General features: G+C 42.3%; 1 long non-coding RNA gene and 1 pseudogene across 1 annotated transcript; both read left to right on the plus strand.

The window, feature by feature from the left end:
• The window catches only part of LOC123991034, a 191,540-nt pseudogene that overhangs the window by 104,907 nt on the left and 60,923 nt on the right, over window positions 1-25,710 (plus strand).
• LOC123991035 lies at window positions 19,907-21,437 on the plus strand. The gene is made up of 3 exons (XR_006830742.1): window positions 19,907-20,561; window positions 20,652-20,939; window positions 21,084-21,437. It is a non-coding gene; the product is annotated as an uncharacterized LOC123991035 (long non-coding RNA).

A 25,710-nucleotide genomic window follows, 5' to 3' on the forward strand; every position in this document is an offset into this window, starting at 1 on the left:
ATGGCTTGAGAGTCCTTTAAGTGCCTTTTGGCAAACTAAGTGGGCTGTCAAGTACATTTTACTGAGGAGTTCCTTCTGTCTGGATGCTCTACCATAAAGGCCTGAGTGCTGCAGAGATGGTTTTCCTTCTGGATGGTTCTCCAATCTCTACAGAGGAACTTTGGAGCTCTGTCAGAGTAACCATTGGGTTCTTGGTCACCTACCTGACCAAGGCCCTTCTCCCCCGATTGCTCAGTTTGGCCAGGCGGCCAGCTCAAATCAAATCAAATCAAATGTTATTATTTCTGTGTAGGGTAGTTCATGCTGTGTTGGAAGCCTTGTAGCAGTCTGTACCATAATTACTACATAATTGCAACATAATTGTACAGTAATATACCTAAATGTACAGTAGTAATTGTATAATTGTACATTATTAAAGGTTTAATATAACTCAACTATTGAGTTTTAGGTGTGGTAGTGGTAGAGGTATCCAGCGATGTAATAACTTTAACCCCCCCTGTCCCTCCCTCCGTCTTTCTCCAGGTGTGGTAGCCGAGGTCCAGGTTTCCCAGGATGCCGTTGGTGAAGAGGAGTATCGAGCCCAGGCACCTGTGCCACACGGTGCTGCCGCGGGGCATTAAGAACGAGCTGGAGTGTGTGACCAATGTGTCCCTAGCTAACGTCATCCGACAGCTCAGCAGCCTCAGTGAGTCACACACAATGTCTGCACACATACACACCTTAATAATACACACACTCACGGACACATTGTTGCACACATATACACACGCTCACACTCACACCTAAACAACACACTCCGTACCCGCATTTTTCTGTTAGGTAAGCATGTTTATCATTTTATTATGCTTGATTTTATGCTTGAATTTTGTATTACTGTATTATACTTAAGTGTGTGTATTAAGTGTCTGTTCTCTGTCTGTGTGTGTTCTACAGGTAAGTACGCAGAAGATCTTTTTGGGGAGCTGTTCAACGAGGCCCACTCCTTCTCCTTCCGGGTCAACTCCCTCCAGGAGCGCGTGGACCGCCTCTCTATCAGCGTCACTCAGCTAGATCCTAAGGAGGAGGAGCGTGAGTACCATACACACGCCATGTTTTACATAGCTCGACCTAAAAGAGGAGTGTAAGTACAAACACACACACCAGTGTCAAACACACATGCATGCAGGCAACCGCACGCTCACACTCCTTTCTTTAGCACTTCCACCACTGATTATTCCTCATCAGGATAAACCCATTCCAGTCGTGTGTGTGTGTGTGTGTGTGTGTGTGTAAATGGCCTTATTAGAGGAACAGGCCACAGTGAGACGGTGTCATTTTTCATCCTTCCAGCTCCAAAGATCCACACTGTACAAACCAAACCCTCCACACACACATGCCCTCATCCGCAGACTCAGTAAGCCCCCAGTATAGCCATTCTAACCAGCTGTCCACTGATTCACTTACTGTAGCCCTGCCTCACACAATGGCCTGTCTTTGTGAGGAAATGAGATATCCAGATATATGTGATATGTAACAGTGGTGTAATGAAAAAGAGATGTATAATGCCCGTCTTCCTGTCAGTGGAGGGGCCTGGTTAGGCTGTTAGGTAAAACAAGTTCTAGAGAGTGTAGGGAGAGATGGGGGGGAGAGAGAGGGACTTAGAGAGAAGGCTTGTAATATTAGGCCAAAACCACGCTTCTGCGCCATATCGATTTCACATTGACCAGCAGGGTTTTTACAACTTGGATTAGAGCTGTAGAAGTAGCTAGATATAGTGCCTGAGAAAGTATTCATACCGTTTTACTTTTTCCACATTTTTATTATGTTACTGCGTGAATTTGTCACTGGCCTGCACACACTACCCCATAATGACAAAGGGAAAACATGTTTTTTAAAATGTTTGCAAATTTCTTCACAATGAATTACTAAAATATCTCATTGTCACGACTATACAAGGTGGGTGGAATCAGGCGCAGAGAGCAAATAATGAATAGAGGTTTATTCTCCGGTGAACAACAAACACGGACAACCCAAAATACAAACAGGGTGAAAAATATCCAAAACAGGAAATAACAGACAAACCGGAGAAATAAAACACAAAAACACCGACAGCCGAAACGAAATGACAAAAACAAACAAGCCCGCACAAAACAAGGGCGGGACAACCTACATTATATACAGATACTAATTAACTAACACACAGGTGAAAACAATTAGACAAAACCACCAGATAACCGAAAAAGGGATCGGTAGTGGACGGTGATGACGACCGCCGAGCACAGCCTGAACGGGCAGGAGAGCCAACCTCGGCGGAAGTCGTGACACTCATTTACATAAGTATTCACATCCCTGAGTCAATACGTGTTAGAATCACTATTGGTAGTGATTACACCTGTGAGTATTTCTGGGTAAGTCTCTGAGAGCTTTGCACACCTGGATTGTACAATACTTGCACATTATTATTTTAAAAATTATTCACTCAGTGTCGTCTTGGTAAGAAACACCAGTGTATATTTGCCCTTGTGTTTTAGATTATTGTCTTGCTGAAAGGTGAATTTGTCTCCCGGTGTTTGTTGAAAAGCAGACTGAATCAGGTTTTCCTCTAGGATTTTGCCTGTGCTTAGCTCTGTTCTGTTTCTTTTTATTTAAAAAACTCCCTAGTCCTTGACGATGACAAGCATACCCATAACATGAGGCAGCCTCCACCATCCTCGAAAATATGAAGAGTGGAAAAGTTTTGTATTCAGGAAATAAAGTGAATTTCTTTGCCACAATTTCTGCAGTTTTACTTTAGTACCTTGTTGCGAACAGGATGCATGTTTTGTAATATTTGTATTATGTACAGACTTCCTTCTTTTCACTCTGTTATTTAGGTTAGTATTGTGAAGTAACTACAACGTTGTTGATCCATCCATAGTTTTCTCCTATCACAGCCATTACACTCTATAACTGTTTTAAAGTCACCATTGGACTCATGGTGAAATCCCTGAGTGGTTTCTGCATCTTTGTAGTGACTGGGTGTATTGATACCCCATCCAAACTGTAATTAATAACTATACCATGCTCAAAGGGGTACCCTTAGTGAGGCATTGGAAAATGTTTTTTGTCTTTGTGGTTGAATCTCTGTTTGAATTTCACTAGACTGTGGGACCTTACAGATAATTATATGTGTGGAGTACAGAAATGAAGTAGTCATTCAAATATCATATTAAAAACTATTATTGCACACAGAGTCCATGCAACTTATTATGTGACTTGTTGAAAAACATTTACTCCTGAACTCATTTAGGTTTGCCATTAAAAAGAGGTTGAATACTTATTGACTCAAAACCGTTCAGCTTTTCATTTTTTATTCATTGTAACAATTTCGAATAACATCATTCCACTTTGACATTGTGCGAAGGCCAGTGACAAAAATGTAATCCATTTTAAATTCAAGCTGTAACACAACAAAATGTGGCACAGTATATATACACTATACTGGACTGGGCTGGCTCTGTACATTAACACAACACATTGGTACCCAAGCTAGATGGGAGGGGGATAAGAGGTAATAATTTTTTGTGAGCGGACCAAGAATTTTTAGGTTGTTCTAAAGCAGAAAGATGGAATAAACGAGTCTGGAGCAGGTTTTCTTACATTGAACTAAGTTCTCTATTGAGGTATTTTCTCTTCTCAACCACTCCCACAGAATCAAGGATGATCTCAAGAATAACACCAATCTTCTTCTTTACAGGGATAAGGAACACAAAGTGAGTAACTTTTAACTATAACATAAATCACAGGTGTCACCGGGTGGTGGTGCGGATCCGTGGTTGCCATTCCCAAGAGGTAGTTTGTCCTCATCTTCTCTCTTTCGTGAGGTAAATTCTCTCCTTTGGAGAATCAAAATCACTCTTTTTTTTCCTCCAGTCTCCCTCACTGCCGGTTCCCTCTTTTCTATTCGTAAGGGTGAAGAAAATAGGTGATTAGTACCGTCAGCTGTCCTTAACTGCCTCTGATCACCTTTACTCACATGCCGGGCTGGGCTACTATCTGTGGGACCAGCCTGCCCTCTGGTGGTCCTTCCACATAGCTCCCTTCTCAGGACCGGACCGGAGGGCCGGGGGCTAGACGTGCCGCCTTGGTGGCGTCGGGACAGTGCGTCCGCATTCCCGTTCCTTGATCCGGCCCTGTGGATGACATGGAAAGTGAATGGTTGTAATGCAAGAAACCATCTGGCAATTATGTTGTTATTGTTTCTATTACCGGCCATCCACATGAGGGGAGCATGGTCAGTAACGAGGGCGAAACTACGCCCAAATAGGTAGTCCCGGAGAGAATTGTGGGCCCACTTAATGGCTAGGGCCTCTTTCTCTACGGTAGCATATCTCTGTTCCCGATCACTGAGCTTCCGACTTATGAAGAGAATAGGCCTCTCTGCTTCGCCTTCACCCTGAGCTAGGACAGCCCGAGTCCCGTATCTGAGGCATGATCTCTTGGGAGAAGTTGGGAGCCTGCAAGACGGGATCAGAGCACAGGCTATCTTTTAGCAACTGGAAGGCGTCTTCCGTCTCTTCCTTCCGCGCTACACGGTTTGGCAGGTTTTTCTTGATGAGATTTGTGAGGGTGGTGGCAATGGTTGCATATCCAGGGATGAAATGGTGATAATATCCCATTATTCCCAAGAAAGCTCAGACATCCTGCTTCTTCTGGGGCCGAGGTTCCCCACGGTATATCCCAGGTATCCCTCTTCAGACAGACCCAAGCAGCATTTTTTAGGGATCCGCTTGTTAGCCCTGTAGCCTCCAAGCTCACGAGCACTGCCCGCAGTCGCAGGAGGTGGCTATCCCAGTCCTCGCTGTGGATGACCACATCGTCTATGTACGCCGCTGCATACTCTTGACGGGGTCGTAGAATGGCATCCACAAGATGTTGGAAAGTCGCCACTGCACCATGCAGTCTGAACGGTATCATCACATACTGAAAAAGCCCCTCCGGTGTGGTGAAAGGCAGTCTTTGGGCGGTCCTCCAGAGCCACCGGCACTTGCCAATATCCCTTCTTCAGATCCAGGGTGGTGATGAACTTGGCCTTTCCCAAGTGGTCCAAGAGTTCATCCACGAGGGGCATGGGATACGCGTCGAACGTAGAGATTGTGTTTATGCCCCTAAAGTCGTTGTAGAGCCGCATACTACCATTGGATTTGGGGACCAGGACTATTGGACTGGACCACTCACTCGTAGATGGTTCAATCACCCTAAGCATCTCCCTTACCTCTTTCATAGAGATGACTCTGTGTTCCTCAGAAATCTGGTAAGGCCGGATATGCACCTTCTTGCCTGGTTTGGTGTGGATATGGTGAAACAGGACATCTGTTTGTCCGAGGAAGGGAGAGAATACCCTGCCGATTTGCATAATCTGCTTGTCTAGCTTTCTCAATTGCTCGGGCAGGGGAGTTCTGCCACGGTGCACTTGTAGCGGGGCCTCCTCTTTTTCCTTGTCCACCACCCTCCTCTCTTCCATGGTACTTATTCAACAGGTTGAAATGATAGATTTGGACGTTCTTCCTCCTGTCAGATTGCTTGATGCGCTAATTGACCGGAGAGACCCTCTCCGTTACCTCGTAGGGCTCACTCCACTGTGCCAGAAAGCGGTGTTGGGCCGTGGACACAAGTACCATCACTTTCTCTTCCACAGTGAACTCTATGGGTGTCGCCAACTTGACATTGGCCCGGCCTTGAGTCTGTTGCGCTTTCTCCATATGCTCCTTTACTTTGGGCCCGTCTGCCAACAATCAGTCCCGCATCAGGTTAACATGTTCTATCATCGACCAGAATGGGCAGGGTTGAGTCATATGACCTCTCAGGTCTCCTTGGCTAAGTCAATGATCCCTCGACATTGTCTGCCATATAGCAATTTGAATGGGGAAAACCTGGTGGATGCCTGTGATACTTCTTGCAGGGCAAACATTAAGTAGGGCAGAAGCATGTCCCAGTTTGTGTCATCTCTGGACACCACTCTTCCCAACATGCTTTTAGTCATCTTGTTCAGGCGTTCGCAAAAACCGTCTGTCTGTGGATGGAATATGCTTGTGCGTATCTGTTGAACCTGGTATAACGGACACAGGTCCTTCATCAACCGGGACATAAACTGGGTTCCCTAGTCAGTAAGGATTGTCTTGGGAAGGCCCACCCGGGAGAACAGCATGAACAATTCCTTGGTGATTCCCTTTGGCGACATGTTGGTATGGCTTCTTGGGCTAGCTGTCGGACAGTATCCCTGTATGGTCTGGGCACCATTAGTAGTTCCTGCTTTCCCCCCTTCGTAGCACAACCCAATAAAAGAGGCCCTGCCTGACTGCATAGTAGGGAACAGAGGGCTCACCAGATTCGTCAATATTTCTCTCGTAGATTACCTTCACCTTCCTCATGGCTTCCCCTAGGTCTGGGTCTCTATATGCTGAGCAGTGCCGAACTGTCCCTTTAATTATTGGGGCAGGTCGACCTCGGTGTAGAGGTTGTTCTCCATCCCTGTCGTGGGTGTCCCCTCCTCTGACAGGGCTTCAAATATATCCCGTAGCCTCTGGGTCGCTCCTTCCTTCCTCCATCGTGTACAACCCCTTGCAGGAGTCTTCATCGGAGGTTTCCTGGAATAGCTGTCGGAGGCATTGGGTCTGTATTTCTTCCTCTCCTCCAGAGGATGAGGCCGAAGATACGTTTCTTTTTCCAGCCACTGTTTCATTAGTCGTATGAGTGCGAAGATCTGGGCCCTCACGGGTTGGTCGGCCATATAGGTCCATTGATGGAAATTTACGGCTCAATCTCGGGCGGTCAGCTGATACTGCGACAGAATCTCGGTTTTCTGTCGACAATAGTCAGCAGCTTCGTGGGGGTCTAGGTCATAGTAGGCTTCCTGGGCTATCCAGGTCAAGAGAGGGGCTAACGCGCTCTCCCATTCTGTTGGGGGCCACTGTTCCAAGGTGGCCGTCCTTTCGAACGTCATGATGAAAGCCTCAATATCATCCTCCTTTGAGAGGCGAGGTAAGATGGCGTGAGCAGCCGCTCTCGGCTTCACTCTCGGTTCTTCTCGCCTGCTCAGCTGTTGTTGCATGAGTTCTATGGTTGTCTGCTGTGCCGTGATCAACTGTTGTAGTAGAGCATTATCCATCTTTCTTGTATGGTTCCTTTGTGTCTACAGGTAGATTTTCGTTTTCCTTCTTATCCTCGTGTAACTCGTCCACCTAATGCACAAAGTTCTCTATTGAGGTGTATTTTCTCTCCTTACTCCCACAAAATCAAGGATGATCTCAAGGATAACACCAATCTTCTTCTTTACAGGGATAAGGAACACAAAGTGAGTAACTTTTAACTATAACATAAATCACGGGTGTGTTACCGCCTTAGCTGTCTGTTCGTGGAGAGCTCCTTTCGGGTGGTGGTGCAGATGCATGGTTGCCATTCCCAAGAGGTAGTTTGTCCTCTTCTTCTCCCTTTCGTCAGGTAAATCCTCTCCTTTGGAGAATCAATCACTCTTTTTCCCCCTCCAGTCTCCCTCATTGCCGGTTCGCTCCTTTCTCTTGTAGGGCTAAGAAAATAGGTGATTAGTACCGTCAGCTGTGCTTAACGGCCTCTGATCACCTTTACTCACATGCAGGGCTACTATCCGTGGGACCAGCCTGCCCCCTGGTGGTCCTTCCACAGTTTATTAGTTCACAGGATCAATACTTAAAGTCCCTTAATTTAAATATTTCAGCATGACATGTATCAGTGCTCTGTGTGGAGTTGCCTTGGAGTTATTCTTGTATTCACTTCAGCTATATTAGTGTCCCACTTAGGTCCCCTCACACCTTTTTCTCCTCTTCTTCCATTCTTCCACCTCCCCCTCATCTTCATCCATCTCTCCACCTTCTCCTCTTCCCTCAGCTCCCTCCTCCACATTTTTGTGCAAATGTTATGATGCATGTGATTTAATAGTCCAGTCTGCTGTAGAGAGGATATCATTTCATTCCCCCCCATGTTGTGACTCCACACTGTCTGGCACGGGTCTACTACGGGTTCACCCTGTCATACAACTCTCTCCAGGGGTTAAGGGTTGGACCAACACACAGACACACACACACTCCTCATATCCAGGTCCCAAGCCACTCCACAGTACCGGGGTGCAGGAGTTAACAAATCGGCCAGTGTAACAAACACCACAAAACTCACATAAACAAAATACTTTGAAAGGGAATACCTAGTCAGTTGTACAGTTGAATGCCTTCAACTGAAATGTGTCTTCCGCATTTAACCCAACCCCTCTGAATCAGAGCGATGCGGTGGGCTGCCTTAATAAACATCCACATCTTCGGCACCTGGGCAACAGTGGGTAAAAGCCTTGCTCAGGGTCAGAATGATAGATTTTTACCTTGTCAGCTCGGGGATTCATTCCAGCAACCGTTTGGTTATTGGCCCAACGCTCTAACCACTAAGCTACATGCCAAAATACAATGTAGCAAGCACTGTTGAGCTTCTGCTAAGCTGAGTTGGCTATCACACACAAACACACGCATATTGGAAGGGTGAGTGTAGCCTGGCTTTATCTCTCCTTGTAATATAAGCCTGCCTTCTGTGTTGTAACTCCATTTCGGTCCTATAGGTGAAGGGCAGAGACACAGCTATACTGCATAATACTGAGCTCTGCAGTAAAAGCAGTGGAGTGTTAAGTCTTTGTACTACAGACTGCAGCGGAGGTTAAAATGGCTGAACTGTCTGCAGGGTAGTTTGAGATCTCCAGCTGCAGAGAGTTGCAGTATGTGCCATTCGACTCCACACAACAGTGTGTGTGCATGTCTTCGTGTGTGTGTGCAATTAGCCTCCAAACAATAATCATTACAAGATAATTTAATCATCACAGAGTTACTGTAATGATACAACAATTCATAAATTAACACAGCTTGTTCTGCAACTATATGACAAAATAGAGAAAGAAGTGGTAAAGAGAGAAAAATGGTGGATGTAGTAAAAAGAGTGAAAGAGTTGTGACAGAGAGATGGACGGTTATGGGAAGGGCTTAAGATTTGTTTCCCGTAAGATGTACTTTTCATCCCCCACCACACAAACACACACACACACACACACACACACACACACACACACACACACACACACACACACACACACACACACACACACACACACACACACACACACACACACACACACACACACACACACACACACACACACACACACACACACACACACACACACACCCCTCTCCACCGCAGGAATTCTGGGTAATGGTCTGTGTGAGTCTGTTGTACCTGAGAAAGACAGTGAGTAAGCCGCAGAGCAAGGGAAGGAGAGGGGAATGAGAGAGTGAGTGCAGGTGGCGTCATGTTGTAAATCAAGGCAGGGGGTAAGGAGATAAAGAGAGGTCGCTGAGAGGAGTACGTGAGTGGGGGATGAAGAGGATAAAGGGGGTCTCTTAAAGGAATAGAACCATTGATGCCGATGAGGTTTACATTAACACAAGAGTGGGAAGGACTGATGTGTGTGTGCGCATTTTGGAGAAAGGTGGAATGGTTGTATGTAGGTGAGCTATCTAAATAGAGAGCATGCAAGATGACTAGCTCATGGGTAGAGAGAGGACACTGTTTTGATGCATACAGCATGAAATTAAATGTTATTGGTCGCATACACGTATTTAGCAGATGTTATTGCGGGTGTAGCGAAATGCTTGTGTTCCTAAGTAATATTTAACAATTTACAACAATACCCACAAATTTCAAAGTTAAACAATGGATTTAAGAAATATATAAATATTAGGATGATCAATGTCGGGGTCCGGAGTGTTTTTATATACATTACCGGTCAAAAGTTTTTAGAACACCTACTCATTCAAGGGTTTTACTTTATTTTTTTCTATTTTCTACATTGTAGAATAATAGTGAAGACATCAAAACTATGAAATAACACATATGGAATCATGTAGTAACCCAAAAGGTGTTAAACAAATGAAAATGTATTTTGTATTTGAGATTCTTCAAATAGCCACCCTTTGCCTTATTGACAGCTTTGCATTCTCTCAACCAGCTTCCCTTGGAATACTTTTCCAACAGTCTTGAAGGAGTTCCCACATATACTGAGCACTTGTTGGCTGCTTTTCCTTCACTCTGCGGTCCGACTAATCCCAAACAATCTCAATTTGGTTGAAGTCGGGGGATTGTGGAGGCCAGGTCATCTGATGCAGCACTCCATCACTCTCCTTCTTCATAAAATATCCCTTACCTAGCCTGGAGGTGTGTTGAATTCTAAATAAATCACAGACAGTGTCACCAGAAAATCACCCCACAAGATAACACCTCCTCCTCCATGCTTTACGGTGGGCAATACACATATGGAGATCATCCGTTCACCCACACTGCGTCTCACAAAAAACACGTTGCTGCTATTCTTTGTTTATTATTTACGCATAGTCACTTTAACTCTACCTACATGTACATATGACCTAAATTACTTTGACTAACCAGTGCCCTCGCACATTGACTCTACCGGTACCCTCTGTAAAAAGCTTCGCTAATGTTGTTTTACTGCTGCTCTTAAGTTATTTGTTACTTTTATTTCTTATTTTTTACTTATCTACTTTTCACTTAACATATATTTTTCCTAAAACTGCATTGTTGGTTAAGGGCTTGTAAGTAAGCATTTCAGTGTAAGGTGTTGTATTCGGCGCATATGACAAATAAAATGTTATATGAATTGAACCAAAAATCTCCAATTTGGACTCCAGACCAAAGGACAAATTTCCACCAGTCTAATGTCCATTGCTCGTGTTTTTTGGCCCAAGCAAATCTCTTCTTATTATTGGTGTCCTTCTTAAGCCTACCCCTGTTTACTGCCCCTTCTGGAGGAATTGGGTACCCATATAAAACAGGATAAATTTTTGTCAAAAGTTGCTAATATATGCATATAAAAAAATATTATCGAATAGAAAACACTCTAAAGCTTCTAAAACCGTTTAAATGTTGTCTCTATGTAAAGCAGAAGTCTCAGGGCATGCATTCTCCCAAAGTCTCTCTTGTCATGGAAAAAGTTGGCCCAACTTTGACGTCATCGTATACGCCTTCCCAAACAACTACCGCTCTGGGAACAGTCTGTACGTGTTCAGCGCGAAGCCTGCTTTCAATGGGGCTTCTCATTGTGAGAATCGCGCGCTCACGAGACGTTGAGCGTGCCGAAAGGTCTCGGTCACGCGAAAAAAAAGTGTACAATTATGCGCGCTCCGCTCCGGTGAAGTCTTTTCTTCAGGATCGATTAAAAGACGTGTGTGTTTCGCTTTGTCCTCACAATTGCTGTACACCTTTATAACATGTTAAAGCTTCATTATGAACATAGTTTGACAAGTTTACTCGACATATAATATATATTTTCGACGTTTTGGTGCGCATCCACTTGAATTTTGCCTACATTTCGACCGAAATGTGGCTATTTTGAGAACCGAAAGACGCAGACTTGAAAACTAAACGTTGTTTTGGTAAGTATAATCCCTTCCAGGTCTTTTGATGGAAGAACAGCAAAGGTAAGGGAATATTTATGTGTTAATTTTGGGTTTCTGTCGACTCCAAGATAGAGGAGGCATAATGATACCTTTGGAGCGCCGCCTCCTAGTATAGCCTAATGAACGCAACCTGTAACGTTAAAAATAAATGTAACACAGCGATTGCATTTAGAAGAAGTGTATCTTCCTATACATATGTAAAACATGCATATTTAGTCAAAGTTTATGATGTGTATTCCTTGTTAGCTGACGTTATCTGCCGGAGCTATTTCATTTCTCCTGACATTTTAGTAGCATTTTTTGAACGATGCGTCATTGTAAACAGAGATTTATGGATATATATTGCAGATTATTGAAAAAAATGAATGTACTGTGTAACATGTTATATTACTATCATCTGATGAAGATTTCAAAAGGTTATTGAAATGATTTTTTTTTTAATCCTGCGTTGTTGATTGCATATTTTTTCCTACTTGGCTATGCTAATGAGCTATGTCTGCGGTGGTGGTAAAATTATATGGATATATTGAAGTAACATCTCAAGATATCAGTCACGAAGTTAAAGCTTGGTCGCAAATGGGTCTTCCAAATGGACATTGTTCCCAAGCATACTTCCAAAGTTGTAGCAAAATTGCTTAAGGACATCAAAGGTATTGGAATGGCCATCACAAAGCACTGTCTTCAATCCTATAGAACATTTGTGGGCAAACTTGAAAAAGTGTGTGCGAGCAAGGAGGCCTACAAACCTGACTCAGTTACACCAGCTCTGTCAGGAGGAATGGGCCAAAACTTATTGTGGGAAGCTTGTGGAAGGCTACCCAAAACGTTTGACTCAAGTTAAACAATTTAAAGGCAATGCTACCAAATACTAATTGAGTGTATGTAAACTTCTGACCTACTGAGAATGTGATGAAAAAAATAAAAGCTGAAATAAATCATCCTCTCTACTATTATTCTGACTTTTCACAAAATAAAGTGGTGATCCTAACTAACCTAAGAAAGGACATTTTTACTAGGATGTCAAATGTCAGGAACTATGAAAAACTGAGCTTAAATGTATTTCACTAAGGTGTATGTAAAGTTCTGACTTCAACTGTACCAACAAAAGGTTGTGATCATTCTACCAGGGTCCCTGCAGCGTACGCTCAAAATGGTGTGATTAAAACGCTTATTTAGAACGTCCAGTTTCGATTGACGCAACAGTCAGCATTTGAGGTAGCTTACAAAGTTATGTCCTGAATGTGACTTTCAGATATTCACAGATGTAGCAAAAGCATACACAATCATCCAAACTGGAAATTGTAGGCTACATTGGTACTTGTGCTAACTGAGGAAAGATTGACGCAACACAAGCGGTCATATTTTGATAACTATCGGCTGACAGAAACCACAAAATGAATTAGCTAATAACAATAAATATTTATAATTCATCAGATCATGGGTGAGCTCAACATTGATTGAAATAATTGAGTAAAACTCTTTATAGAAATCAAAGGTTATCCAACAAGGGTAGTTTGTATTTTGTCGACCGACTATAATAAGAGGAGAGAAGATGAGTTTGGTCTATTTGCAGTTTGCATGTTGAAGGGTGTGTGTCGTCTATGATCATTTACTTCCTTTCATTCACTTCCGGAAGTTTACCCGAAAAATAAGATCACCACGGAATGCATTATTTGTCACCAGTACATGAATAAAACTGTAAATACATTATGCTCCATACATACATATCTCATTACTACCTCTGAGGGTTTAGAGCTTGAGGTAGTAACAAGTACTTGGGAGTATGGCTAAATGATACACTTTCCGTCTCTCATCAAATCTGCAGGCTAAGGTTAAATCTAGACTTAGTTTCCTCTATCATAATCGCTTCTCTTTCACCCCAGCTGCCAAACTAACTCTGATTCTGACCATCCTGCACATGCTAGATTATGGAGACATAATTTATAGATCGGCAGGTAAGGGTGTTCTCGAGCGGCTAGATCTTATTTACCATTTGGCCATCAGATTTTCTACCAATGCTCCTTATAGGACACATCACTGCACTATACTCCTCTGTAAACTGGTCATCTCTGTATACCCGTCGCAAGACCCACTGGTTGATGGTTATTTATAAAACCCTCTTAGGCCTCACTCCCCTCTATCTGAGATATCTACTGCAGCCCTCATCCTCCACATACAACACCCATTCTGCGAGTCACATTCTGTTAAAGGTCCCCAAAGCACACACATCCCTGGGCCGCTCGTCTTTTCAGTTCGCTGCAGTCAGCGGTAGGAAAGAGCTGTAAAAAACACTCAAACTGGACAGTTTTATCTTAAACTCTTCATTCATAGACTCAATCATGGACACTCTTACTGACAGTTGTAGCTGTTTTGCATGCTGTATTGTTGTCTCTACCTTCTTGCCCTTTTTGCTGTTGTCTGTGCCCAAAAATGTTTGTACCATGTTTTGTGCTGCTGCCATATTGTGTTGATGTGTTGTCAAGTGTTACTGCCGTGCTATGTTGTTGTCTTAGGTCTCTCTTTATGTATTGTTGAATTTGTTCTTAACTGACTTGCCTAGTTAAATAACAGTTAAATAAGTCAAATGAATAATTGGTTACATTCTCATGTTTCTATAACTCGCATCATAGTTCTTGTGTGTTCTTTATTCTCATTTCTGTTATTATCTATGTGATTATTATTATTTCACTGTACTGTTTTACACCTGTTGTATCCCGTGCTCTTGGCGATTAAACTTTGAAACCGGAAACTTGCTCACAACCAAACATATGTAGATAGATTTTACTATTGCTCTTGTCATAACTCTCCTGTGACGATCTGAAGGATCAGGTTACAGTGGGACCGCTCTACAGCGTGCGCTCTCTCTCGTAGAGGGGGAGAGCAGGAAGTTGTCTGTTTTATGGTGGTCATAAAATACACTGCCTCTATGCTCTGCAGTGTTCGAGAATGGAATGTAAAACTGTGGAACACAGAGAGACCCTTGGACATCAAAAGTTGGAATAATTCAACAGTATTTATTTTTTTGAGAATGTGGGAGTGGTCCGTGGACACTTAACGGACAGTCATGATGAGTGTGTTTCAATTGGTGATCTCATGAAGGACAGGAAACACACATAACAGTATCTCTTAAAGTTTACATTTCCCAACTGTCAGGTTTACATTTAAATATTGTGAAATGTATGTGATTAAACATGAAACTATTTGTGAAAAGATGTAATGTGATGTTAATCTTCTAAATGAGAGTATGGATTTTCAAATGAAGTTTAACTTGTCAGGGCCACACCCCCGTGAGCCCAGACATCACATTAGGCATCATAAAACCCATTTCCTACTAAATGTATATTAAGTCAGAGAACGCCGGGACAGTCCCCACATTGGAATAGCTATAGATCATTAGACCAGAAAATATGGAGCTGATGCGACATGTTGAAATGGCCACAGACCATACAGCTGTAGTTTTGGCTACACGGCTGGAAATAGTTCAACTCTAGATTCGATCAAATCCTCGATCAAAGTGCAAATCCTAGATGTATAATTACTAGTCTGCAGCTGGAAATTACGTTAGTCTAGTACGAGAATATCGACAACCGCATCTATTCTATGCAACAACCATTACAACAGACACTATCCAGAGCCGCTAAGAAAGCTACAACTACGAAAGACATGATTTCTGGGGAAGTTAACCAGATTCTCTCTGCTAAACTGACTCTCCGACAGATGGACCGGCGATTTCAACAAAGAAGACAACATCGACATACAGGCGTAAATATATACATTGCAATTATTCTTGAATGAGCGGCCATTCATGTGCAAAGGATTAGCATTTCAATTCATATATTTATCAATTGTGTGTAGTGAATCCATTTAGTCTCTCCAGATCTTTTCCTGTCCCCACCCCTTTCCATTGTCTACCAAACCAATCATACCAGTTTAGCCCACTAGGGACCTATCAATGCATTGTGTTAGTAACCAGTATCTACTGTTTGTTTGTTATGTATTTCTGTGATTATTTAGTTAGTTGGTAAATAAATAATTAAGCAAATTCATACATCGCTGATTCATGATTTAGGCTAGAGTTTGTGCAGATATGCAAGGGTTTGCAACATTCAGTAATGAGAACTGATGAGGTAATAATAATACATTAATGAGAATGACTAATCGATAAGATATGAAAATATCTGAGGAGGTGATTCGGGAAATAGAGACTTTATAAACATTTTCCCAACTTCCTAGTTAATTAAAGTTTACAAGATTCGTTTAATCACAAAATTACACGGAGAATTAATTTGATAAAATAGTCTTCACATTTAATGGTAGTCACAGACACGACACTCTCAATTGCTTAAATCGCTGAACACAACAGGCGCTTATTAGAGACAGGTTTCAATTTGAGCCAGACATCTATTTCCTTAATGCACACAGCTTTTGCTCTTTAGCATAGTTCATTATTTACTTCCAGCATTTACTTCCAACATTTCATTTTTAATGTCTTATTTTCCTGTTCTAATGTGTTATCATTTACACACTGTGACATGTTTCTTTTATCTTAGTATGCCTCTATTTCTAAAAAGGTCCTTGACCTAATAATTATTCTCCTTTTTGAATGTGCATTTTTCCAGCAGTTCTTACTTGCACCACTAGAAAGGGATCAGCCGATTTCTGGAGGTCTGTACCCGAAGTTGTTGACTGTTTTTGTGTTTGCAAGTTAGCTAGCAGTTCTCCGCTCTTTCCAGCCAATGGCTAGCAGTTTCTTACTGGCAATAAAAACAAATTATTGCCATAATGTTTGAGTCCTTAATGTAACAAATCAAACATTAAAGCTTGTAAAGAATTTATGCTAACCTCGTAAACAATTCATTTACACCCGTCATTTATTTGAAACCGGCGTTTATTTGCTGAAATGTGTGCTGATGCCCGACTATTAAAAGGGATAGGTGACTATTTGAGTCTGCATTTTAATTAGTTGTATTAGTTGTATGGTAATTCAGGGACCTCAGTCAACCGTGACCACATTATGATTCAAATGAGTTCTTTATCCACCTGCACCTGCAGCCTCACCCAGCATCATTATACACCCATACCTTGACTCCTTATACAGAATATCCTCTCTCCCAGTCCCAGTGCCTTAAAATGGGTGTTGTCAGCTGTCAGGGAGCGATGTACACATCCAGAGAGTGAGTCTGACAGAGGGAGCCCAGAGCCATGCGAGGAGTTACATACACAGAGGAACCAGGGACCGCAGCACCAGCACTGACAACTGATATGTAGCGCAGTGGAGAGAGTGAGGGTTGAATGAAGGGACTCGACACATTTAGGAGGAGAGTGAAAGGAAGAATATTAGTGGATAGAGAGAATGAAGAAAGGGAACAAGCTCAATCAGGAAAGGGATGGAATTAAGAAATATTCGGAACTGAGAGAAGACTGGAAGTGAGAGATGAAGACCATAGAGGAAAGAGAGATTGAGGGCAGAGAGAGAAGAGATACAGAAGGTGAAATCAAGGGCATCTCTCTTCTCTTATCCCCAGAGCTGTGTAGCACTGCCTATCTGCCTATATGCAATCACACAGAAAGAAGGAGTTGGGCGCTGTGGGGAAAGAAAAGCAGAGAGAGAGTTAGCAGAAAAAGAGAGAGAGAGTAGGTGGTGTGGGGAGATGAATGAAGCAAGGGGAAAGAGTAAGAGAAGGAAAAGAGAAAGTGGTGTCTATACCTCTCCATCTCTCATTCTCTCTCTCTCCGTGTGTGTGGCTGAAGGTAGATTAGGTACAGTGGTTCCTCCTTTAAAAGTTGCGGCACACTACAGCATTCTGTGGCATGTCATTTAATTCAGCCATTTTTTCTGTTACTGCAAGTTATTGCTAGTTTGACCACCAGAGGGAATCTTTGAGAAGCATTTGATAGTTTTCCGTATTGGCATTACCAGAGAATTTAAAACCTTTTTTGTAATAACATAGTATATGGGATTGATTTGAAGAAATTTGGCTAAATTAATTAGATTAATATTATGGGGTTTCTATTCAGAGAAAAATTAAAAAACGAAACCCTCAGGATTTCTATGGCGCTGTACAATGTGACGGTCGGAAGTAGACTACAGGATTGGAGGATTCTAAATTGTTTGCCTTCATTAGACAACTTTGTTCCAATATTCGTTATGATCCATAACCAAATCAACATCTGCATTTTGAAAGAGTATTCTTTTATCATTATTTTATTAACGAAATGTGTTTATTTGTTTATTAGGCAATACATACTGTAGTAAACATGGAAAAGTGCCTAATTCCTAACATAAGGGAGAGCAGGCCATGTCTGTACTACAGAAGGCGGGGCAAGTGTGAGACCGGGGTTCAAATCCCCATTGGGGAGGAAGGAGTAGGCTGTCCTTGTAAATAAGAATTTGTAAGAACTGATTCCATATGTGTTATTTCATAGTTGTAATGTCTTCACTATTATTCTACAATGTAGAAAATAGTATAAATAAAGAAAAATCCTGGAATGAGTAGGTGTGTCCAAACTTTTGACTGGTACTTGCTAAATTAATTTGATTAATATGATGGTGTTTCTATTCCATGAAAAACCCTCTGGATATCTGTTAGAATGGAACGGAAAATATGTTGCTGTACAACATGACGGTAGGCAGTACAGTACTGGGATATTTAACTAAAGAATCCCTGTGTGATGCAGAGAACCCCGACGGGGAGGAAGGAGTAGGCTGTCGTTCTTCTTAACTTGATTCCATATGTGTTATTTCATAGTTGTGATGTTTTCACAACATAAATGTGATGTCTACTACACAATGCGGGACAAGTGGGTTCACAGGGTTCAAATCCCCATTAATTTTCATTTAACCTAGAGTGAGAGAGAAAAGGGAAATTCTTGAACATGGGGTGAGACATTCTCACTAATTTGTAAATAAAGCCAGTACGACGTAACGGTTGGGAGTAGGCTACAAGGATTGGAGGATTCTAAATGTTTTGCCTTCATTAAACATTACTCAACACTAGTGAGACTAATTTCGCCTAAGCTTACAGTATGGGTCCAGTATGGGTCCTAAGCCTACAGTATAAGCCTACAGTATATCGAACAAATGTTTTTTTTCAATGACGTGACTCTCTGCCAATAATTACATTTAGAGGATTGGAGGACTCTAAATTAATATCTAATGGGCATTTTCCGTTAGATATTCTCACAGATCCTCAGGGGCTTTTATATAATTCTAAATGTATTAATAATAATAATCACTTTGTTTAAAAAGTAATGATATTTTGGAGATTTCGTTTTCATTTAACCTAGATTGAGCGAGAAAAAGGGAAAAAAAGTAGACATCACTTGCTTTATATTCAATCAACAAATTTCTCAAGAGCAGGCCATGTCCAGACTTTCTTGGTGACCTCAAGTACTCATTAACTCTGTCTTTAATGCTATTTTTGGGTTGCATCAGTCATGGACGGAAACTTTTGAGACACAGTATTAATGATGAACACCCAGAGGTTCACTGGTAAGCCACATTTGCACCGGGTTCCATCCCAGTTTGTATTCTGTGCCCACTCGTGGTATTTCTCTTTGGTTACACATCCTTGGAATAGCAGAACTACATAACGGTCAGGGCGGCCCTTGCTGTGCCTGGTGAGCAGTTGTGGTCAAGTTCTGTTGTCAGAAGAGGAATGGAAATGTCAGGGTGAACCGACGACCTGACGAACCCGCGATGTATGTTGACTCTGCCTGTCGGAGGTGGAGTTGCCTTTTTCAGCGCGTCATTCTCCACCTGACTCTCCGCCAATACTGCCTGACTCTCCGCCAATGAGGAGTGACTTTCCACCAATACCACCTGGCTCTGGACCAACGCACATTCAGCAGATGAACAGAAAGGTACCGTGATTTTAAATGTTTTATTAACAACTCGTTTTTGAATGTTAACTGTGTTAAGGGTGGAGTTTTGGGTGGAGTGAGGAAAGGTGTGACTTTCAGCCACTTTACAATAGGCTGTAAGTATACAGAAGATTGCCGCTTGCTCTCACTTTCATTATACTGTAGCACCATGACCAGTATCTCTATTCAAGTGAGCAGATTAAGGGCTTTCAGGAGGAACGGAAAATCTACTGGAGACATTTTAAAAAATACTGGTGGACTTGGGGATTTTGGTCAAGGACTGAACATTTGCTATCTAACTGAGAGTCTCCTCATTGAAAACATCCGAAGTTCTTCAAAGGTAAATTATTTTATTTGAATGCTTTTCTTGTTTTTGTGAAAATGTTGCCTACTGAATGCTAGGCTTAATGCTATGCTAGCTATCAATACTCTTACACAAATGCTTGTGTAGCTATCGTTGAAAAGCATATTTTGAAAATCTGAGATGACAGTGTTGTTACCAAAAGGTTAAGCTTGTGAGCCAATATATTTATTTCATTTCATTTGAGATTTTCATGAATAGTTAACGTTGCGTTACGGTAATGAGCTTGAGGTTATGATTACGCTCCCGGATACGGGATTGCTCGACGCAAGAAGTTAATGTAGGCCTAATAATGCTAAAAATAATGCTTAAATAAATTGACTGCTGGTCTTTACTGTATGCTGCACATTTTCACATTGAATTTAATTTCCAGCGAGACTATTCAAGCCATCGACTCACTCATGAATGAAGATGACGAGCGATCGGCAAAGGCAATATGTAATCTGTTGGCATAATGACACGACATCGACATCACTCTAAGAAGACAGCTGAAGAAACTTGCATGGATTTGCCAACATATATTTATTTTTTATGATCAGAACATTAACCATGTGTGTTCACTTCTTTTGTTCTGTTCTGTAGTTTCGACCCAATGATTTGTCTGACAAACAAAGAACTTTGCTTCCTACAGGCCCAGGCATGGATTAAAGCTGGCGAGACATTCAATAATGTCATCTTCACAGACAAATCAACCCGTGGCCCTTGAGCAATTTGCTCAAAATTGCTACAGAAAAAAAGGAAGAAGACCAAACAAGCCGAGTCCCAAGCATCCGCTCAAACTCCATGTGTGGGGGTCAATTTCTCGCCAGGGACCAGGCCCATATTTGATCTTTGATGGTAAGTTTGGCTATTTACAAAGCAAAAGGTACCGTAAATATTGTAGACTACACCTCACGGACTGTAATTCACTCTTGCCTCCTTTTTCAGGTATCATGGCTCGAGATTTCTTTGAGGAATAAAGCATCAAGAGCTATGCTGGACCCTATGTCAGATAGGTGTTTCTGGCTACACATTGTTTCTTTCAAGACAGGATTATAGCAATATTTTGTTGTGTTTAGGCCTATTTACATGTATATTTCAATTATTGTACCTAATTTTGCCTGTTAAGCTAAATGTATTTTTTAATTTTCCAAATGCAGACAATGACCCAAAATACACTGCCGCCCAGGTTTGCATTGCAAATGAGGGCATAAACTGGGTCAAGACGCCAGCAGAGTAAGTAGGCCTTTATGTAGTAAAATAAAGGTTAAATACCTACAAATACCTAAATATATATTTTTCATCTCTACATGTACGTAGGTCTCCTGATTTAAACCCGATCAAATTTGTTTGGCATCAACTGAAAACATGCATCCATAGGTCTGCCAAGCCGACAAGCAAAGATGAACTGGTCAAGGCCATCAAGATGTTTTGGCTAGAGAAATTGACAATACAACAATGCAACAAATACGTTGATCTTCTCATCAAGGTTTTACCTGTGGTCGTGGAGCTGGGTGGAAGTGCGACTTAAATGTAGTTTATATAAACATCCGCATTTGAAAATCTTTTTTCTCGTTATATTATTTTATTAACAAAAGCATAAAGATGTTGCTGAATAAATACTGTACTGCTGTTTTGAGTTAGAAATGTGACACTTTAGAGTACTTAAGTATCGAATACATTGCAAGTTGGAGGATTTTCACAACAGTAGCCGGGTTATAAAAAGTCTATTGTCCTGCTAATAGGAAACATTTGCATGATGGGCCACAGTTGTGAAAAACAAGTGTTTGAAAACCTGTTTTCAAAATGTCCATCACTACTGTAAATTAAAATGCAGCATCTTGTTTACATCTTGTTTGCGTTCTTTATTGTGTCACACATAATTTGTACCTACCTTTCCAATTAGTTTTAGAGTTTGGAATTTAGAAATATGCGCTTTTAATTATTATTTACAATGTTTAGATCGAACATGCAGACTTTTCTTCTTTAAATAATTGTTTTATGTAGGATGCAACATTTTTGACCAGTTGCAATTGTAAGTAGGCCTAATAAAGCCTCATAGTCTACCTCAGCCAGTTAACGTCCCACCTCGACAACAGCCAGTGAAATTGCAGGGCGCCAAATTCAAAACAACAGAAATCCCATAATTAAAATTCCTCAAACATGATCCACCATTTTAAAGATGAACTTCTTGTAAATCCAGCCACAGTGTCCGATTTCAAATAGGCTTTACGGCAAAAGCTCACAAAACGATTATGTTAGGTCAGCACCCAGTCACAGAAAACCATACAGCCATTTTCCAGCCAAGGCTAGGGCTCACAAAGTCAGAAATAGCGATTAAATTAATCCCTAACCTTTGATCTTCATCAGATGGCACTCACAGGACTTCATGTTACACAATAAATGTGTGTTTTGTTCGATAAAGTTCATCTTTATGTCCAAAAACCTCATTTGAAATTGGTGTGTTATGTTCAGAAATGCATTGTCTCAAACAAACATCCGGTGGAAGAGCAGAGAGCCACATCAAATAACAGAAATACTCATCATAAACATTGATAAAAGATACAAGTGTTAAATATAACAATACAGATAAACTTCTCCTTAATGCAACCGCTTTGTCAGATTTCAAAAATGCTTTACGGCAAAAGCACACTTTGCGATTATGTTAGGTCAGCTCCTAGCCACAGAAACCCATACAGCCATTTTCCAACCAAGGAGAGTGTCACAAAAGTCAGAAACTGCATTAAAATGAATCACTTACTTTTGATGATCTTCATCTGGTGGCACTCCCAGGTCTCCATGTTAGACAACAAATGTTTGTTTTGTTCGATGAAGTTCATCTTTATGTCCAAATACCTCCGTTTTGTTGGTGCGTTTAGTTCAGAAATCCAAAGGCACAATGCACAATCTCAACACCAATACGAAAAGTCAAAAAAGTACAATAAAAGATAGTAGAAACATGTCAAACAATGTTTAAAATCAATCCTCAGGTTGTTTTTGTCATAAATCATCAATAATATTTCAACCAGACAAAAGCTTTGTCAATGGAAAAGGTAAACAGTAAATGCGCGCTCCCGATCACGTGCTTGGTTCATGTCTGGAAATGTTCACTGTCCTCTCATTGAAAGCGGTGTATCTCCCTCATTTTTCAGAGTAAAAGCCTGAAACAATGCCTAAAGACTGGTCACATGTTGAGGAAGCCATAGAGATTGTGAACTGGGTCCTAAGTCTTTGTATGGTGGATAGGCTTTCAATGGAAAAACAGCCTTTCAAAATAATGGTACTTCCTGGTTGGATTTTCCTTGGGGTTTCGCCTGCCATATCAGTTCTGTTATACTCACTGACATTATTTTAACAGTTTTGGAAACTTTAGAGTGTTTTCCATCCACATCAACAAATATATGCATATCCTAGCTTATGGGCCTGAGTAGCAGGCAGTTTAATTTAGGTGAAAAGACCCCCTTCCTAAGACAGGTTTAGTTATTTTTTATAGGTCTATGCTCCGAAGAAATAGACTCCAATTAAGCCCTCTTGTTGTTTGTAATCTCAAATTAAAATGAAGGTTTTCGTTGAAATGAATTGCTCGACTGGTGTAGGTTTTCTCCATTTCTTGGTGTGCAACACTTGCATAACAAGCTAGCTATATTTTCAGCACCAGCCTACCCCGGCCATTGAAGGCCTACTCCGGCCAAACCCCTGGGCCAATTGTGCACAGCCCAATGGCACTCCCAATCATGGTCGGATGTGATACAGCCTGAATTCGAACCATAGATATATATATATTATATAACTGTTGAAGTGTATGTGACGTAGAAGTCACTGGCCGCGGGCAGCATTTGGTTCTTTAACGCACACACATATTCTTCACTCCTCCCTGCGCCATTATAAGATAAGTTAACAATGTGGGTCGACACACAAATTAACTTCTGTCTTGGTGCATGCATTTCACACCTGTCAGTGTTCATATTTGAGAGATACAATAATTATTATACTTATCAATGTTGTGGATGAGCGCATTGTTTGTTTGTTCTGTTCCTCTCTCTCCATCTCTGTAGCTTCCGGGTATGCTGGAAAAGGACCCGAGCTAAGGGAATTGGGTTGGCTTTATAGTGCCTGTCCCAAATGGCTCAGTAATGCATATGGGCATATTGAAAGATATTGTCAGTAGTGAGGTAATGTTGTAAATGTTATGTTGTGATATTGTTTAAAACCGTGTTGCAATGTATATCCTTTAGTATGTTTAGTTCATGGAAAAGGTAGGTTTGTATTGTTAATTGATTAATTAATTAGGGTTAATTGTTCTGAGGGGAGGGGCTAGCCCTACAAAAGGAGCCTCTCTTTCAGTCATGGGGAGGTTTTTTGTTTTGGATTGAGCTGTGGATGGGGCAGCATTGTTTTTAAGCTGTCCCATAAGGTAGACGTTGATGGCAGTACTGTTGTTTTTTTGTTCCGGAATCACTTGTAAATAAACACCTTTGCACAGAAGAACTTTTGCGGTTCCGCCATCTTTTTATTTTGATAGAGGTTAGGTTATCCAGTTTAGCCTTCTGGCCTACTCTACGTGACATATGGTGGCAGTGGTGGGATGGCGTACCGCAAATCAGTGAATTCCAACAAGAGAGGTAAAGGAATGCGTACAGGATTGCGTTCTCAGCAACAGCATCAACTGTCAGAAAAGGTACCTGAAGTTGAACCGGGGTGGAATACCATGGAATCGTCTGGTGAAGAAGAGGTCAAGTATGAGAAACTAGGAGCCCGACCGCGGGGCCAAAGACAACCAGAACTGGGTGAGCTGCTGACTGAAGGAGCAGTTGGGGGACCAGAACCACACCCAACCATGGTAGCTCTTTTTCAGCAACTTTTCACCTGCCTTGAGAGGAGGGACGAAGACCTCAAGCAGGAGTTACGTGGCCTACGCCAATCTATCCTCACAGCTCCCCACCAGGCGGAACTCGTCAGTGAGAGCCCAAGATTGGGTCTTCCAACACCAGGACGACAAAGGCTCGATGCAGCAGGGACTTCAACTCCACAGCAGGCACCCCAAGCAGTAATGAGGCCAGCACCAGGAGACCAGTCCAGCAGTGTTAACGTCCATCTTCCAGCATTCCTGAGGAAGGAGCCAGAGATGCCCTCATACCAGCAGGGGGAGGACATTGAAAACTACCTGTTGAGGTTTGAGCGCATGGCTAAGACGTGGCAGTGGCCTGAGGTAGAGTGGGCCTGCAGGCTTGTCCCATTGCTCACGGGCAAGGCCTTAGAGGCTTACACAGCAATGGATGAGGGGCTGTCCAATGTCTACAAGGGCTTGAAGGAAGCGCTGCTGGTGAAGTTTGACATCTCACCGGAAACCTACCGTCAACGCTTCAGAGCTGCATCAACGCCATCGGGTGAGTCGCCGACAGAGACGTACCACCGCCTCAAGGGTCTCTACCGACGATGGGTTCGACCGGGGGAGAAGACACAGGACGAAATCGGGGAGGTCATCATCCTCGAGCAACTTCTACAAGTTCTACCACACGACATTCGAAGCTGGGTCCGAGAGCACGAGCCCAAGGACGGGCTTATGGCGGCCAAGCTTGCACTGCAGTATCTTAATGCACGTAAAGGGGGCCCACCACAACCTGCAGCACCCGCTCCAAGGAGTCTCAGAGACACAAGGGACATCAGAAACGCCAGAGATGGTGGAGGTAACTCTGGGGGTTTATGTGCCTTGATAAGCTCCTTTCCTGAGGACGGCTCACCTCTCACAGTTCTGGGCGACTTTAACCTCCCCACGTCTACCTTTGACTCTTTCCTCTCTGCCTCCTTCTTTCCACTCCTCTCCTCTTTTGACCTCACCCTCTCACCTTCCCCCCCTACTCACAAGGCAGGCAATACGCTCGACCTCATCTTTACTAGATGCTGTTCTTCCACTAACCTCATTGCAACTCCCCTCCAAGTCTCCGACCACTGCCTTGTATCCTTTTCCCTCTCGCTCTCATCCAACACCTCCCACACTGCCCCTACT

The sequence above is a fragment of the Oncorhynchus gorbuscha genome, linkage group LG12, assembly GCF_021184085.1.
Source record: "Oncorhynchus gorbuscha isolate QuinsamMale2020 ecotype Even-year linkage group LG12, OgorEven_v1.0, whole genome shotgun sequence".
Classification (NCBI taxonomy): domain Eukaryota; kingdom Metazoa; phylum Chordata; class Actinopteri; order Salmoniformes; family Salmonidae; genus Oncorhynchus; species Oncorhynchus gorbuscha.